Genomic DNA, 7,273 nt, shown 5'->3' on the forward strand with positions numbered 1-7,273 from the left:
AAAATAAAATGTGGGGGCGGGGGGGGGGGATTGTGGATGGGGGTGCGTGGGTGTGAGGGGTGGGGGCAGGAGTGGGGATGAAGTGAAGGAGGGAAGGCTGGAAGTGTAGGTGGTTGTGGGGGCTTGGGGTTGTTGTGGTGGTGGTGGTGGTTGAATATGTGTGTGTATGTGTTTGTGTGTGTGGTGTGTGCGATGTGTGTAGTGTTTGTGTGTGTTTGTGTGTGTGTGTGTGTGTGTTTGTAGTGTGTGTGTGTGTGTGTGTGTGTGTGTGTGTGTGAGAGAGAGAGAGAGAGAGAGAGAGAGCATTTTGCATATTTTACCAGTTGGTTCTTTGGTTTCAGTGTGTTGTGTGTGTGATGTATGTTGAGTGTCGTGTGTGTGTGTGTGTGTGTGAGTGAGTGTGTATGTGTGTGTGTGTGTGTGTGTGTGTGTGTGTGTGTGTGTGTGTGATGCAGTTTGCCTATTTTTGCCGGTTGGTTCCCAAATTGGTTGCAATGGGTTTTGTTGTCACTCTATAATGATCGTGTTGGTCTTTCCTTTTCATAGTTAATTATGTTCGTTTGATTCAGCCTTTCCTCTTTTTGTTGTTTAACCAAGTTCATTTGATTCAGCTTTTCTTGTTTTGTTTAATTAGATTCATTTGAATTAGCATTTCCTTTGGGGGGGTTTTTCGGGTTTTTTTTTTTTTTTCTTTTCTTTTCTTTCTTTCTTTTTCTTCTTTTTTTTCAAACTAAATTCATTTTATTCAATCTTTCCCTTTTGAGGGGGATGGGGGGGGAGGCATTTAAATAAGTTTATTTGATTCAACCTTTTCCTTTTTCTTTTTTTCGCCCCAGAATTTTGGGGCATTTGGTTTCCTTTATTTCGATGATGATGAATAACGATGATGATGATGATGATGATGATGACAAGGTAGGTGTCCGTTTAGGGTTCGGACAACTTGACAAGGCTGTCGTCTCATAATTAAGATGAATTATACCCTGGCGTCAACCAGGCTCGAGAGATACAGACACCTGCAGTGTTGGTCAAGAAATGTGAGCAGCACTCCCAAAAAGACGCAGCGGTGAGGTGGGTGCTACCCTCTGCTGTGTGATCTCTCTGTCGAGCCCACAGCACACTCAGCTGTGGGTTGGAGACGGCCACGGGGGGAAAAAAAATAATAAATACTGCATAGCAGCAATTCTCATGGGGTTCCGCGTCCTCACAGTCGGCAGTTGGCGACGCTAACCACGTCACCCCGGCGGCTGGTTTTTTGGTTCATTCCTTTAATCGCTGTTAGTCGTTAACTAATGGTGGGTTAGACTCGCTGGTTCGTGTACTCCAGGGGTGTTTTGTTGTTGTTGCTGTTGGTGTTTTTCATTGGTTTATCAGTTGATCAATAAATGAATTGACTGATTGGTTGACTGGTTGATATGTGTAGATTGAGGGATACAATGCTGGGTTCGTTTAACTGATGGGTAAATTGATTGGTTGGTTGTTGTTGTTTTTTTATTGATTAATTGATGTATTGGATGGTTGGTTGTTTGATTGATAGTGTAATGATTGTTTGATTGACTGATTGATTGAGTGAATGAGTGAGTGATTTCTACGCATTTATCGGTTGCTGGAATTATTTTGCATGTATGATTTGTTTGATTTGTTGTAAGTATTGGTTGATGGATTAATTGATTCGTACGTGTGTAATGATTTGTTGATTGGTTGTTTGATGTTTTGTTTGCATGTAATGATTGGATGGATCACTGACTGATTGATTGAATTCTTAAACTGAATCTCATTTGTTGTATAAAACTTGTTGTGGTTTTGCTCGTTTATTCATTTATATATTTGCCTGCTTGTTTTGTTTAAACTCAGGTTGGTTTATTTCATTGACTCAATTGTGTGAACAAAGTGAGTCTGTGTTATAATATGGTGTTCGGTTGTGTGTGTGTGTGTGTGTGTGTGTGTGTGTGTGTGTGTGTGTGTGTGTGGTAAACTTTAACATTGCCATTTTGTCTGGAAATACTTTGTCTGCCAATACCAAATTTGACTTGAACGTAGTAGGAACAAAATCTTCATAGTCATACCAGTGATAAGTTGTACATCTCCCCAATCTAGCCGGCTTTTTTCCGAATTATTAACGGCTTATTTCGTTGATGGTCGTTGCGGATTCCAAACACTCTTTACTCCTTTGCAGCTGCCCGCCATGTAAGAAGGCGCCATGACCCTCGTTTTTCTTGCTCGCAGTTAAAAGCAAAGAATTACAAATTCTGGACAGAATTGACTAGAGTGGACATGAAAGAAAATTTGAATCGACCGCTTCACTGAGTTAAGGTCAGCCTTGTCTACACTGCATGGTCTGTGCAGATCTTGACAAAACATGCTGTAAAGCCTGACGCAATGGCAGCGTATCCTTTGGCGCAATTAAAAGATTTTTATTAATTAGCATCGACACGTCGGATGTGTTTACTGCATATGAATGTTTTGAAGTTGATACTTAAATAACTAGAATGAACAGAAAAGAGAAAAAGAAAGAATGCATGGTGTCGTAGTTTCTCACTAAAGAGTTATGGAACAGGGATTTCTGAAGAGCTATGAAACAAAAACAAAAAAGACAAAAAACAAAAAACAAAAAAAACAAACACAAAAAAACAAAAAACAAAAAAAACCGGAAACATTTTGCACTGTGTTTGAAGTGATGGGAACCTATACACTGGACTTGAAAGAAATTCTTAAATGCCCGAGATATACCAAATAACATAAATAAACGGCGTTATCATTTCGATTACCGTTGTCGATTTATTCGGCTAAAAGTGCAGATGCTCAAATAATAATTTTTAAACGATATTGTCGAACCCGCATTAGCCAGGTGCTTAAAACCACTCATTCTTGACCCGAACATCCATGGTTCGAATCTGCGTTGAAGCCTTTTCTTTTTTTTTTTTTTAACGTGAAGATTTATATGATTATTATGAGGAATAGAGAACACATTTCAACAAACTAATTTCATCATAAGTATTTCTTCTTCTTCTTCTTCTTCTTCTAAATGAGTCTTGAATGCCTTGCCTTTCTTCTTGATTATTATAGTCATTTAGTAATTGGTCATGTGTTTATTTATCTACTTGGTGGATTTGTATTGATTTATTTTGATTATTAAATCATTTATCTAATTTGATAGATCGATTGATTGTCTGGTTGGTGTTTGATTCTGCCTTTATATTTGTTTATTCTATTCATTGCCTTTCTTTATTTTTTCCTTTCTTTCTCTTTCTCTTTCTCTTTCTTTCTTTCTTGAGATTTACAATGTTTCATGTGAACGTGACACAGAGAGAGGCAAGTGAAAGCGATACTTCACACTGTAATGAATAATATGATTTACAGGCCTGTGTGTCATTTTATTTATCTATGTACGTTTTTATTTCTTTGGTTTATTTGATTGTGATATTTCAGTTTCATTTTATTCTCATGTTGTTCATGTACATTTGACGGGCGCAATAGCCGAGTGGTTAAAGCGTTGGACTTTCAATCTGAGGGTCCCGGGTTCGAATCTCGGTGGGTCAAGGGTGGAGATTTTTCCGATCTCCCAGGTCAACATAATGTGCAGGCCCGCTTGTGCCTGAACCTCCTTCGTGTGTATACGCAAGCAGAAGACCAAATACGCACGTTAAAGATCCTGTAATCCATGTCAGCGTTCGGTGGGTTATGGAAACAAGAACATACCCAACATGCACACCCCCGAAAACGGAGTATGGCTGCCTAAATGTCGGGGTAAAAACGGTCATACACGTAACAGCCCAGCCATGTACATACGAGTGAACGTGGGAGTTGCAGCCCTCGAACGAAGAAGAAGAAGAAGAGGAATTCATGCACATTGAATTGATTTTTCTCGTGTGGAGTGGTGGCTTAGTGGTCACAACGCGAGTGCCCAGAAAGCGAGAGAACCTGAGGGCACTGGTTCGATTCCCATGGTCGCCAGTATTTTCTCCGCCTCTGCTGACCTGACCTTGAGTGGTGGTCCGAACGCTACTGTCTCTCGGATGATATGATAAACCGGGATCCAATGTGTAGCACTGATGCACTTTACGAACATAAAAGAAGAACCCTCGGCAACAAAGGGTTGTCCCTGGTTTAAAAAAAAAAAAAAAAAAAAGTATGTAGGAAAATCGATCCACTTTGTTAGGAAACAAGATGATAGAAATAGATAGATAAATAAATAAATTATTATTAAAGAAAAAAAAGAAAAGAAAGAGTGGCGTAAGGATGCACTCTCACTATGGACAGCAACCCGATTTTCACACAGGGAAATCTGTTGTGACAAAGAATGATACAATAATACAACACAATGGAATAGTGCAGTGCAATGCAATGCAATGCACTGTAATGCAATAAAATGCAATACAACACAATGCAGTGCAATGCAATGCAGTACAATACAACACAACACAACACAAAACAATGCTTATCCCTGCAGCATTGGCTCTCAAGGTCTGACGAGAGCTTTGGGTCAAATGCGTAGGTATGTCTGGCATCTGCTGTCCACTCCACCCCCCCCCCCCCCCTCCCTCTTCCCACCTCTTACATTCTCCACTCTCCCCCCCCCCCCTCTCTCTTTCTCTCTGCTTTCATGTGTGCGTGTCAACAGTGAATTTTCAGATTTCTTTGATTGTCCAACAGGTATGTGACAAGGCTGTGTTATGAGCCCTACATTGTTCTCCTTATTTATCAATCAACTAGCAAACCACATTAATAGTACTGGGGTACTCGGCGTTCTCTGCTTGAACTGTTTAGTTTGCTATTTGCAGACGATGTGGTGTTGTTATCAGCTTCACCAGGAGGATTACAAGCACAAGTAGACTCTCTTGAAAGCTGTTGTGAAATTTTGAAATTATGTGTTAACAAAGATAAGACTAAGATAATGGTATTTAGGTAAGGTGGATATTTGGGAGAAAAAGGAAAGTGGTTTTTCGATGGTAAAGAACTGGAAATTGTTAACATGTACTGCTACTTAGGTTTTTCTTTCACGACTATGTTGAGTTTGAGACTGGGTACAAGTCATTTGGTTGCAAAAGGGAAGAAGGCTCTACACTGGCTTTTCCGGGCCTTCCAGAAATGTAAAGAAATGTCACCAAAAATTTATTTTTGAATTTTTTATGCCAAAATACAGTCTGTGTTACTGTATGCATCAGAAATTTGGGGTTACAAGAGATTAGAAAGTATAGAGAAAGTACATTTAGTAGCCTGTAAAAGATACTTAGGTATTCCCTAAAAAAAAAACTCCCAATAAAATGGTATAATCGGTAGATACCCCTTAGTTGTGAATTACCAGATTAGATGTATTAAATACTGCTGTAGATTACTCCAAATGACTCCGAAGATTACCCAAACAGGCATATTTAACGATGGTATCCATGGACAATGATGGTAAAAGGTAGTGGGCGACCGAGGTAAGAGAAATACAGTCTTATGCTGGTTTTTATGAAATATGGTTAAACCAAGGGGTTCAAAATATTAACACATTTTTCAAGTGTTTAAGCAACGGCTGAGAGATATATTTTTTCAAGAATGGTCAGGCACTATTAGAGACAGAGAAAGATATAATTTGTACAGGCTGGTTAAAGACAATATGAATATGTGTACATATTTACATGAAAGTAACATATTTTGTTTTTTCGTGGCCTTGACGCAGATTAGACGTGGAGTCTTGCCAATAAATGATATTATGAACAGATATGGAAATGATACTGTGCATTCGAATTGTCCACACTGGAAAATTTGTGTAGAAGACGAAAGACACTTCTTCTATGCTTGTCGACTACATTCGGAGCTGAGAAATAGATTCTTGGACAGTGGATTCAATGTTCCATTGAAAAGATTACTGGATGGTGAATGCAAACAGTTGTCCATGTTTAAGTTTATTTTCCGTTCTATGAGACAGAGGCAGACATTTCTAGAAACTAACATGACAAAGAAAACAATGTAACATGGAGCAAGCAGAAAAAGATTTACTATGGGTCATGGCAGTTAATACTATCATTTGATGATGTTCTTGAGTAATATTTCATTTTTCCTTTTATGGAACTTCTTTATTTAGCTATTTAGTTATTTCAGCCCTACCCCCTCCCCCACCCCACCCCACCCCTGCCCCCCTTGACTGTTCATGTGCCCATGGCCGAAAAACATTAAAACATTTCATTTCATCTCTCTCTCTCTCTCTCTCTCTCTCTCTCTCTCTCTCTCGTACATGTCAAACACTGCGTGCTAAGAGACGAGGACTGAAAGATATCGCCAAAGAACTGTTTGATGCTGGGAACAGGCCGGTGTTGTTTTGACAAGCTAATCTCGGACATTGGAGTGTTCACCTTTGACTGTGAAAAAGATGAGGTGATTGGACTGAGTGACAGGCAAAATGCTGCATATGATGAGAAACAGGGGGAGAAAGATAACGATTGGCGGAGTGCCAGGACGCGCGAGTGAAGGTAGTGTGTTTGAGGAGGCACACACAGTGAGACCACACACACGCTCAGTGTCAGCACACAAAACAACAAGCAAAGCGACAAACACGCTTCTTCTTCTTCTTCTTCTTCTTCTACGTTCGTGGGCTGCAACTCCCACGTTCACTCGTATGCACACGAGTGGGCTTTTACGTGTATGACCGTTTTTACCCCGCCATGTAGGCAGCCATACTCCGTTTTAGGGGGTGTGCATGCTGGGTATGTTCTTGTTTCCATAATCCACCGAACGCTGACATGGATTACAGGATCTTTAACGTGCGTATTTGATCTTCCGCTTGCATATACACACGAAGGGGGTTCAGGCACTAGCAGGTCTACACATATGTTGACCTGGGAGATCGTAAAAATCTCCACCCTTTACCCACCAGGCGCCGTCACCGTGATTCGAACCCGGGACCCTCAGATTGACAGTCCAACGCTTTAACCACTCGGCTATTGCGCCCGTCTAAACACGCTTCAAAACTGGGTAAGACAGGACGAAACAGCGAGCCGGCAAGCACAGGGCAACGGGGAAAGGGGCTCAGCTCAGAATCGGTTGGCAGTTGCTGGTCGAACGAGCGGAGGGAACAGGGAGGGAAGGGGAAAGAGGAGAGTATCAGTATCAGTATCAGTAGCTCAAGGAGGCGTCACTGCGTTCGGACAAATCCATATACGGAAAGAGGATAACTAACTGGAAGTGACGAGGAGGCCACAGCCTGACTGACATTAGAATCTGCACGTGGAATTGTGATGGGTGGCTGCAGAAACTTGATATTAAACATGTTATTTGTATGCTTCGTTCGTTT

The sequence above is a fragment of the Babylonia areolata genome, chromosome 16, assembly GCF_041734735.1.
Source record: "Babylonia areolata isolate BAREFJ2019XMU chromosome 16, ASM4173473v1, whole genome shotgun sequence".
Lineage (NCBI taxonomy): Eukaryota > Metazoa > Mollusca > Gastropoda > Neogastropoda > Buccinidae > Babylonia > Babylonia areolata.